General features: G+C 30.7%; 1 pseudogene; it reads left to right on the top strand.

Moving 5' to 3' along the window:
* LOC129856052 (glutamate receptor 2-like) overlaps window positions 1–12,905 on the top strand; it is a 146,758-nt pseudogene that overhangs the window by 121,184 nt on the left and 12,669 nt on the right.

The following is a 12,905-nucleotide window of genomic DNA, read 5'->3' as shown; positions in this document are numbered from 1 at the left end:
TTACTGCAATGTAGCTAGCCAGATCAGTGGCCAGGCAGTAGCCACTACTAGCTAGCTAATCTTGGATGACTTCTTCTGTGATACATTCGCAATAACTTGCTCATATCAAGCAACAGACAGTTTGTGGAAAGGTAAAACTAACAATGAGTGGACTGGTTTTCTGAATGATCGGACAGTGAAACTAAAATAGATTGGTAGCTAGCTGGAGAGGCTTTCATTTCATTCCCAATGAATTTGGTGAACAAGCTGAAACTGGGTTCCTCAAGTTGTACAGCACTTCCTGTGACTAGATGGCTCTGCAGCACAGTACAGGGCTTCCTGTCGTGACTAGATGGCTCTGCAGCACAGTACAGGGCTTCCTGTCGTGACTAGATGGCTCTGCAGTGCTTCCTGCCATGACTAGATGGCTCTGCAGTGCTTCCTGCCATGACTAGATGGCTCAGCAGTGCTTCCTGTCATGACTAGATGGCTCTGCAGTGCTTCCTGTCATGACTAGATGGCTCTGCAGTGCTTCCTGCCATGACTAGATGGCTCTGCAGTGCTTCCTGCCATGACTAGATGGCTCTGCAGTGCTTCCTGTCATGACTAGATGGCTCTGCAGTGCTTCCTGTCATGACTAGATGGCTCTGCAGTGCTTCCTGCCATGACTAGATGGCTCTGCAGTAACTTCCTGCCATGACAGCACATCTGTGTGATGTCACACACCCAAGAAGACTCAACCAATCACCCGACGGGTGAATATGAATGACTTTTTCTCTAGGTATAGAACCAAAGGAAATTTGGTGACCAGTTCTGTCTACAACATGGCCGAATGCACTCCCAACCCCAATAGGCTGTCTTCTTCCACCAAGGAAATAACACACACACAGAGGCCTGCATGTGAAACAGCCCCAGATAGTTGATATATACTGCAGGACCAACATGTTATAATGATTCCTCCTTTACATCCTAACCATGCCCTACCTGACGCAACTGTCTGTCTGTCTGTCTGTGTGTGTGTGTGTGTGTGTGTGTGTGTGTGTGTGTGTGTGTGTGTGTGTGTGTGTGTGTGTGTGTGTGTGTGTGTGTGTGCGTGTGCGTGTGCCTGTGCGTGTGTGTGTGTGTGTGTGTGTTTCCCAGGAGAAGACCAGTGCTCTGAGCCTCAGCAACGTAGCAGGTGTGTTCTATATCCTGGTTGGAGGGCTGGGTCTGGCCATGCTGGTGGCCCTGGTGGAGTTCTGCTACAAGTCCCGGGCCGAGGCCAAGAGATTGAAGGTGGCTCAGAACACACTGCACCTGGCTCAGAGCGCCCAGAACACCCTCCCCTCCTCCTCCTCCTCTCACAACTCACACAACTTTGCTACTTATAAGGAAGGCTACAACGTGTACGGAATGGAAAGTGTAAAAATCTAGGAGGGGTAGGAAAGAGGTTCTCACAAACCAGCCACCCTGTCAGTCAATCAGTCAGTCAGTCAGTCACACCTTGCCTGTCCATCTCCTCTCCTCTCTCCTCTCTCCTCCCTCCTGTCCATCCTCTCCATCCTCTCCTCCCTCTTTCCTGTCCCCTCCTCTCCCATCCATCTCTCCTCATCCCTCCTCTCTCCTCATCCCTCCTCTCTCCTCTCCATCCTCATATTTAAGAGGAGAGGGGTAAGCTGCTTATTGTTAGCTACTGCTTTGTGTTTCTACCTAGTCATGCTTATTGCTGACCTTTGGCCTGTCATACATCAAACTGTCACACACCATACTGGGACACACACCATACTGTCACACACCATACACCATACTGTAACACACCATACTGTCACACACCATACTGTCATACACCATACTGTAACACACCATACTGTCACACACCATACTGTCACACACCATACTGTCACACACCATACTGTCATACACCATACTGTCACACACCATACACCATACTGTCACACACCATACTGTCATACACCATACTGTCACACACCATACTGTCATACACCATACTGTAACACACCATACTGTCACACACCATACTGTCACACACCATACTGTCACACACCATACTGTCACACACCATACTGTCATACACCATACTGTAACACACCATACATACACCATACTGTAACACACCATACACCATACTGTCACACACCATACTGTCATACACCATACTGTCACACACCATACTGTCATACACCATACTGGCACACACCATACTGTCACACACCATACTGTCATACACCACACTGTCATACACCATACTGTCACACACCATACTGTCATACACCATACTGTCACACACCATACACCATACTGTCATACACCATACTGTCACACACCATACTGTCATACACCATACTGTCACACACCATACTGTAACACACCATACTGTAACACACCATACTTTAACACACCATACTGTCACACACCATACACCATACTGTACCACACCATACTGTAACACACCATACTGTCACACACCATACTTTCATACACCATACTGTCACACACCATACTGTCACACACCATACTGTCACACACCATACTGTCATACACCATACTGTCATACACACCATACTGTCACACACCATACTGTCACACACCATACTGTCACACACCATACTGTCATACACCATACTGTCACACACCATACTGTCATACACCATACTGTCACACACCATACTGTCATACACCATACTGTCACACACCATACTGTCATACACCATACTGTCATACACCATACTGTCACACACCATACTGTCACACACCATACTGTCACACACCATACTGTCATACACCATACTGTCACACACCATACTGTCATACACCATACTGTCACACACCATACTGTCACAAACCACACTGTCACACACCATACTGTCATACACCATACTGTCATACACCATACTGTCATACACCATACTGTCACACACCATACTGTCACACACCATACTGTCACACACCACACTGTCACACACCATACTGTCACACACCATACTGTCATACACCATACTGTCACACACCATACTGTCATACACCATACTGTCACACACCACACTGTCACACACCATACTGTCATACACCATACTGTCATACACCATACTGTCACACACCATACTGTCATACATCATACTGTCACACACACCATACTGTAACACACCATACTGTCACACACCACACTGTCACACACCATACTGTCACACACCACACTGTCACACACCATACTGTCACACACCATACTGTCATACACCATACTGTCACACACCATACTGTCATACACCATACACCATACTGTCACACACCATACTGTCATACACCATACTGTCACACACCATACTGTCACACACCATACTGTCACACACCACACTGTCATACACCATACTGTCACACACCATACTGTCATACACCATACTGTCACACACCATACTGTCACACACCATACACCATACTGTCACACACCATACTGTCACACACCATACTGTCATACACCATACTGTCACACCCCACACACCATACTGTCATACACCATACACACACACACACACACCATACTGTCACACACCATACTGTAACACACCATACTGTAACACACCATACACACACACCACACACCATACTGTCATACACCATACACACACACACACACACCATACTGTCACACACCATACTGTCACACACCATAATGTCACACACCATACTGAAATACACCATACTGTCACACACCACACTGTCACACACCATACTGTAACACACCATACTGTCATACACCATACTGTCACACACCATACTGTCACACACCATACTGTCACACACCATACTGTCACACACCATACTGTAACACACCATACTGTCACACACCATACTGTCACACACCACACTGTCACACACCATACTGTCACACACCACACTGTCACACACCATACTGTAACACACCATACTGTCACACACCATACTGTCATACACCATACTGTCATACACCATACTGTCACACACCATACTGTCATACACCATACTGTCACACACACCATACTGTCACACACCATACTGTCATACACCATACTGTCACACACACCATACTGTAACACACCATACTGTCACACACCATACTGTAACACACCATACTGTCACACACCATACTGTCACACACACCATACTGTCATACACCATACTGTCATACACCATACTGTCACACACCATACTGTCACACACCATACCCCATACTGTCACACACCATACTGTCACACACCATACACCATACACCATACTGTAACACACCATACTGTCACACACCATACTGTCACACACCATACTGTATCACACCATACTGTAACACACCATACTGTCACACACACCATACTGTCACACACCATACTGTCACACACCATACTGTCACACACCATACTGTCACACACCATACTGTCACACACCATACTGTAACACACCATACTGTCACACACCATACACCATACTGTCATACACCATACACCATACTGTCACACACCATACACCATACTGTAACACACCATACTGTAACACACCATACTGTACACACCATACTGTCACACACACCATACTGTCATACACCATACTGTCACACACCATACTGTCACACACCATACACATTACTGTCACACACCATACTGACACACACCATACTGTCACACACCATACACCATACTGTCATACACCATACTTTCACACACCATACACCATACTGTCATAGACCATACTGTAACACACCATACTGTCATACACCATACTGTCACACACCATACACCATACTGTCACACACCATACTTTCATACACCATACTGTCACACACCATACTGTCACACACCATACTGTACCACACCATACTGTCATACACCATACTGTCATACACCATACTGTCACACACCATACTGTCACACACACCATACTGTCACACACCAAACTGTCACACACCATACTGTAACACACCATACTGTCATACACCATACTGTCACACACCATACTGTAACACACCATACTGTAACACACCATACTGTCATACACCATACTGTCACACACCATACTGTCATACACCATACTGTCACACACCATACTGTCACACACCAAACTGTCATACACACCATACTACCACACACCATACTGTCACACACCATACTGTCACACACCATACTGTCATACACCATACTGTCATACACCAAACTGTCATATACACCATACTACCATACACCTTACTGTCATACACCATACTGTCACATACACCATACTACCATACACCATACTACCATACACCATACTGTCACACACCATACTACCATACACCATACTACCATACACCAAACTGTCATATACACCATACTACCATACACCATACTGTCATACACCAAACTGTCATATACACCATACTGTCACACACCATACTGTCATACACCATACTGTCATACACCAAACTGTCATATACACCAAACTGTCATATACACCAAACTGTCACACACCATACTGTCATACACCATACTGTAACACACCATACTGTCACACACCATACTGTCATTTACTACATTTACTACATTTACTACATTTACTACATTTATTACATTTATTACATTTACTACATTTACTACATACTACATTTACTACATTTACTACATTTACTACATTTACTACATTTACTACATTTACTACATTTACTACATTTACTACATTTACTACATACTACATTTACTACATTTACTACATTTACTACATTTACTACATTTACTACATTTACTACATTTACTACATTTACTACATACTACATTTACTACATTTACTACATTTACTACATACTACATACTACATTTACTACATACTACATTTACTACATTTACTACATTTACTACATTTACTACATTTACTACATTTACTACATTTACTACATACTACATTTACTACATTTACTACATTTACTACATACTACATTTACTACATTTACTACATTTACTACATTTACTACATTTACTACATTTACTACATTTACTACATTTACTACATACTACATACTACATTTACTACATACTACATTTACTACATTTATTACATTTATTACATTTACTACATTTACTACATTTACTACATTTACTACATTTACAACATTTACTACATACTACATTTACTACATTTACTACATACTACATTTACTACATTTACTACATTTACTACATACTACATTTACTACATTTACTACATTTACTACATTTACTACATTTACTACATTTACTACATTTACTACATTTACTACATTTACTACATACTACATTTACTACATACTACATTTACTACATACTACATTTACTACATTTACTACATTTACTACATTTACTACATTTACTACATTTACTACATTTACTACATACTACATTTACTACATTTACTACATACTACATACTACATTTACTACATTTACTACATTTACTACATTTACTACATTTACTACATACTACATTTATTACATTTACTACATACTACATACTACATTTACTACATACTACATTTACTACATACTACATTTACTACATTTACTACATTTACTACATACTACATTTACTACATACTACATTTACTACATTTACTACATTTACTACATTTACTACATTTACTACATTTACTACATTTACTACATTTATTACATTTATTACATTTATTACATTTATTACATTTATTACATTTATTACATTTATTACATTTACTACATTTATTACATTTACTACATTTACTACATTTATTACATACTACATTTACTACATTTACTACATTTACTACATTTACTACATTTACTACATTTATTACATTTATTACATTTACTACATTTATTACATTTACTACATTTACTACATTTACTACATTTACTACATTTATTACATTTACTACATTTATTACATTTACTACATTTATTACATTTACTACATTTACTACATTTATTACATTTATTACATTTATTACATTTATTACATTTATTACATTTATTACATTTACTACATTTACTACATTTACTACATTTATTACATTTACTACATTTATTACATTTACTACATTTACTACATTTACTACATTTATTACATTTATTACATTTACTACATTTACTACATTTACTACATTTACTACATTTACTACATTTATTACATTTATTACATTTATTACATTTATTACATTTATTACATTTATTACATTTACTACATTTATTACATTTACTACATTTACTACATTTATTACATTTACTACATTTATTACATTTACTACATTTACTACATTTACTACATACTACATTTACTACATTTACTACATTTACTACATTTATTACATTTACTACATTTACTACATTTACTACATTTACTACATTTACTACATTTATTACATTTATTACATTTACTACATTTACTACATACTACATTTACTACATTTACTACATTTACTACATTTACTACATTTACTACATTTATTACATTTATTACATTTACTACATTTACTACATTTACTACATACTACATTTACTACATTTACTACATTTACTACATTTACTACATTTACTACATACTACATTTACTACATTTACTACATTTACTACATTTACTACATTTATTACATTTACTACATTTATTACATTTACTACATTTATTACATTTACTACATTTACTACATACTACATTTACTACATTTACTACATTTACTACATTTACTACATTTATTACATACTACATTTACTACATTTACTACATTTACTACATTTACTACATTTACTACATTTACTACATTTACTACATACTACATTTACTACATTTACTACATACTACATTTACTACATTTACTACATTTATTACATTTACTACATTTACTACATACTACATTTACTACATTTACTACATTTACTACATTTACTACATTTACTACATACTACATTTACTACATTTACTACATACTACATTTACTACATTTACTACATTTACTACATTTACTACATTTACTACATTTACTACATTTACTACATACTACATTTACTACATTTACTACATACTACATTTACTACATTTACTACATTTACTACATTTACTACATTTACTACATTTACTACATACTACATTTACTACATTTACTACATTTACTACATTTACTACATTTATTACATTTACTACATTTATTACATTTACTACATTTACTACATTTATTACATTTACTACATTTATTACATTTACTACATACTACATTTACTACATTTACTACATTTACTACATTTACTACATTTACTACATTTACTACATTTACTACATACTACATTTACTACATTTACTACATTTACTACATTTACTACATTTATTACATTTACTACATTTACTACATACTACATTTACTACATACTACATTTACTACATTTACTACATTTACTACATTTACTACATTTACTACATTTATTACATTTACTACATTTACTACATTTACTACATTTATTACATTTACTACATTTATTACATTTATTACATTTATTACATTTATTACATTTACTACATTTACTACATTTACTACATTTACTACATTTACTACATACTACATTTATTACATTTACTACATTTATTACATTTTCTACATTTATTACATTTACTACATTTATTACATTTACTACATTTATTACATTTACTACATTTACTACATACTACATTTACTACATTTACTACATTTATTACATTTACTACATACTACATTTATTACATTTACTACATTTATTACATTTACTACATTTACTACATTTACTACATTTACTACATTTACTACATTTACTACATTTATTACATTTATTACATACTACATTTACTACATTTACTACATTTACTACATTTATTACATTTACTACATTTATTACATTTATTACATTTATTACATTTACTACATTTACTACATTTACTACATACTACATTTACTACATTTATTACATTTATTACATTTATTACATTTATTACATTTATTACATTTATTACATTTACTACATTTATTACATTTACTACATTTACTACATACTACATTTACTACATTTATTACATTTATACATATACATTTATTACATTTATTACATTTATTACATTTATTACATTTACTACATTTATTACATTTACTACATTTACTACATACTACATTTACTACATTTATTACATTTACTACATTTATTACATTTACTACATTTACTACATTTATTACATTTATTACATTTATTACATTTACTACATTTATTACATTTACTACATTTACTACATACTACATTTACTACATTTATTACATTTACTACATTTACTACATTTACTACATTTACTACATACTACATTTACTACATTTACTACATTTATTACATTTACTACATTTATTACATTTATTACATTTATTACATTTATTACATTTATTACATTTACTACATTTATTACATTTATTACATTTACTACATTTACTACATTTACTACATTTACTACATTTACTACATTTACTACATTTATTACATACTACATTTACTACATTTATTACATTTATTACATTTATTACATTTACTACATTTACTACATTTACTACATTTATTACATTTACTACATTTACTACATTTACTACATACTACATTTACTACATTTATTACATTTATTACATTTATTACATTTATTACATTTACTACATTTATTACATTTACTACATTTACTACATTTATTACATTTACTACATTTACTACATTTATTACATTTACTACATTTATTACATTTACTACATTTACTACATACTACATTTACTACATACTACATTTACTACATTTATTACATTTATTACATTTACTACATTTATTACATTTACTACATTTATTACATTTATTACATTTACTACATTTATTACATTTACTACATTTATTACATTTACTACATTTATTACATTTACTACATTTACTACATTTACTACATTTACTACATTTATTACATTTACTACATTTACTACATTTACTACATTCTACATTTACTACATTTACTACATACTACATTTACTACATTTACTACATTTACTACATTTACTACATTTACTACATTTACTACATACTACATTTACTACATTTACTACATTTACTACATTTACTACATTTATTACATTTACTACATTTACTACATACTACATTTACTACATTTATTACATTTATTACATTTACTACATTTACTACATTTACTACATTTATTACATTTACTACATACTACATTTACTACATACTACATTTACTACATACTACATTTACTACATACTACATTTACTACATTTACTACATTTACTACATTTACTACATTTACTACATTTATTACATTTACTACATTTACTACATACTACATTTACTACATTTATTACATTTACTACATTTACTACATTTACTACATTTACTACATACTACATTTACTACATTTATTACATTTACTACATTTACTACATTTACTACATACTACATTTACTACATTTACTACATTTATTACATTTACTACATTTATTACATTTATTACATTTATTACATTTACTACATTTACTACATACTACATTTACTACATTTATTACATTTACTACATTTACTACATTTACTACATTTACTACATACTACATTTACTACATTTATTACATTTACTACATTTACTACATTTACTACATACTACATTTACTACATTTACTACATTTATTACATTTACTACATTTATTACATTTATTACATTTATTACATTTACTACATTTACTACATTTACTACATTTACTACATTTACTACATTTATTACATTTACTACATTTATTACATTTACTACATTTATTACATTTACTACATTTATTACATTTACTACATTTATTACATTTACTACATTTACTACATTTATTACATTTACTACATTTATTACATTTACTACATTTACTACATTTATTACATTTACTACATTTACTACATTTATTACATTTACTACATTTACTACATTTATTACATTTACTACATTTACTACATTTACTACATTTATTACATTTACTACATTTACTACATTTACTACATTTATTACATTTACTACATTTACTACATTTACTGCATTTATTACATTTATTACATACTACATTTACTACATTTATTACATTTACTACATTTACTACATTTACTACATTTACTACATTTACTACATTTATTACATTTATTACATACTACATTTACTACATTTACTACATTTACTACATTTATTACATTTATTACATTTACTACATTTATGACATTTATTACATTTATTACATTTACTACATTTACTACATTTACTACATTTACTACATTTACTACATTTATTACATTTACTACATTTATTACATTTACTACATTTATTACATTTACTACATTTACTACATTTATTACATACTACATTTACTACATTTACTACATTTACTACATTTACTACATTTATTACATTTACTACATTTATTACATTTATTACATTTTTTACATTTACTACATTTACTACATTTACTACATTTACTACATTTACTACATTTACTACATTTATTACATTTATTACATACTACATTTACTACATTTACTACATTTACTACATTTATTACATTTACTACATTTATTACATTTATTACATTTATTACATTTACTACATTTACTACATTTATTACATTTACTACATTTACTACATTTACTACATTTATTACATTTATTACATTTACTACATTTATTACATTTATTACATTTACTACATTTATTACATTTATTACATTTATTACATTTACTACATTTACTACATTTATTACATTTACTACATTTACTACATTTATTACATTTACTACATTTACTACATTTATTACATTTACTACATTTACTACATTTATTACATTTACTACATTTATTACATTTATTACATTTACTACATTTACTACATTTATTACATTTACTACATTTACTACATTTATTACATTTACTACATACTACATTTACTACATTTATTACATTTACTACATTTACTACATTTATTACATTTACTACATTTACTACATTTATTACATTTACTACATTTACTACATTTATTACATTTACTACATTTATTACATTTACTACATTTACTACATTTACTACATTTATTACATTTATTACATTTACTACATTTACTACATTTACTACATACTACATTTACTACATTTACTACATTTATTACATTTACTACATTTATTACATTTATTACATTTATTACATTTATTACATTTATTACATTTACTACATTTATTACATTTACTACATTTACTACATTTACTACATTTACTACATACTACATTTATTACATTTATTACATTTATTACATTTATTACATTTATTACATTTATTACATTTATTACATTTACTACATTTACTCCATTTACTACATTTACTACATACTACATTTATTACATTTACTACATTTACTACATTTACTACATACTACATTTACTACATTTATTACATTTATTACATTTATTACATTTATTACATTTACTACATTTATTACATTTACTACATTTACTACATTTACTACATACTACATTTACTACATTTATTACATTTATTACATTTATTACATTTACTACATTTACTACATTTACTACATACTACATTTACTACATTTATTACATTTATTACATTTATTACATTTACTACATTTACTACATTTATTACATTTACTACATTTACTACATACTACATTTACTACATTTATTACATTTATTACATTTATTACATTTATTACATTTACTACATTTATTACATTTACTACATTTACTACATTTACTACATTTACTACATTTACTACATTTACTACATTTACTACATTTACTACATTTACTACATTTACTTACATTTATACATATACATTTACTACATTTACTACATTTATACATTTATACATTTACTACATTTATTACATTTA

Source organism: Salvelinus fontinalis, chromosome 5, assembly GCF_029448725.1.
Source record: "Salvelinus fontinalis isolate EN_2023a chromosome 5, ASM2944872v1, whole genome shotgun sequence".
NCBI classification, from domain to species: Eukaryota; Metazoa; Chordata; class Actinopteri; order Salmoniformes; family Salmonidae; genus Salvelinus; species Salvelinus fontinalis.
The sequence above is the reverse complement of the archived record's forward strand: the minus strand, read 5'-3'. Positions and strand labels throughout refer to the sequence as shown.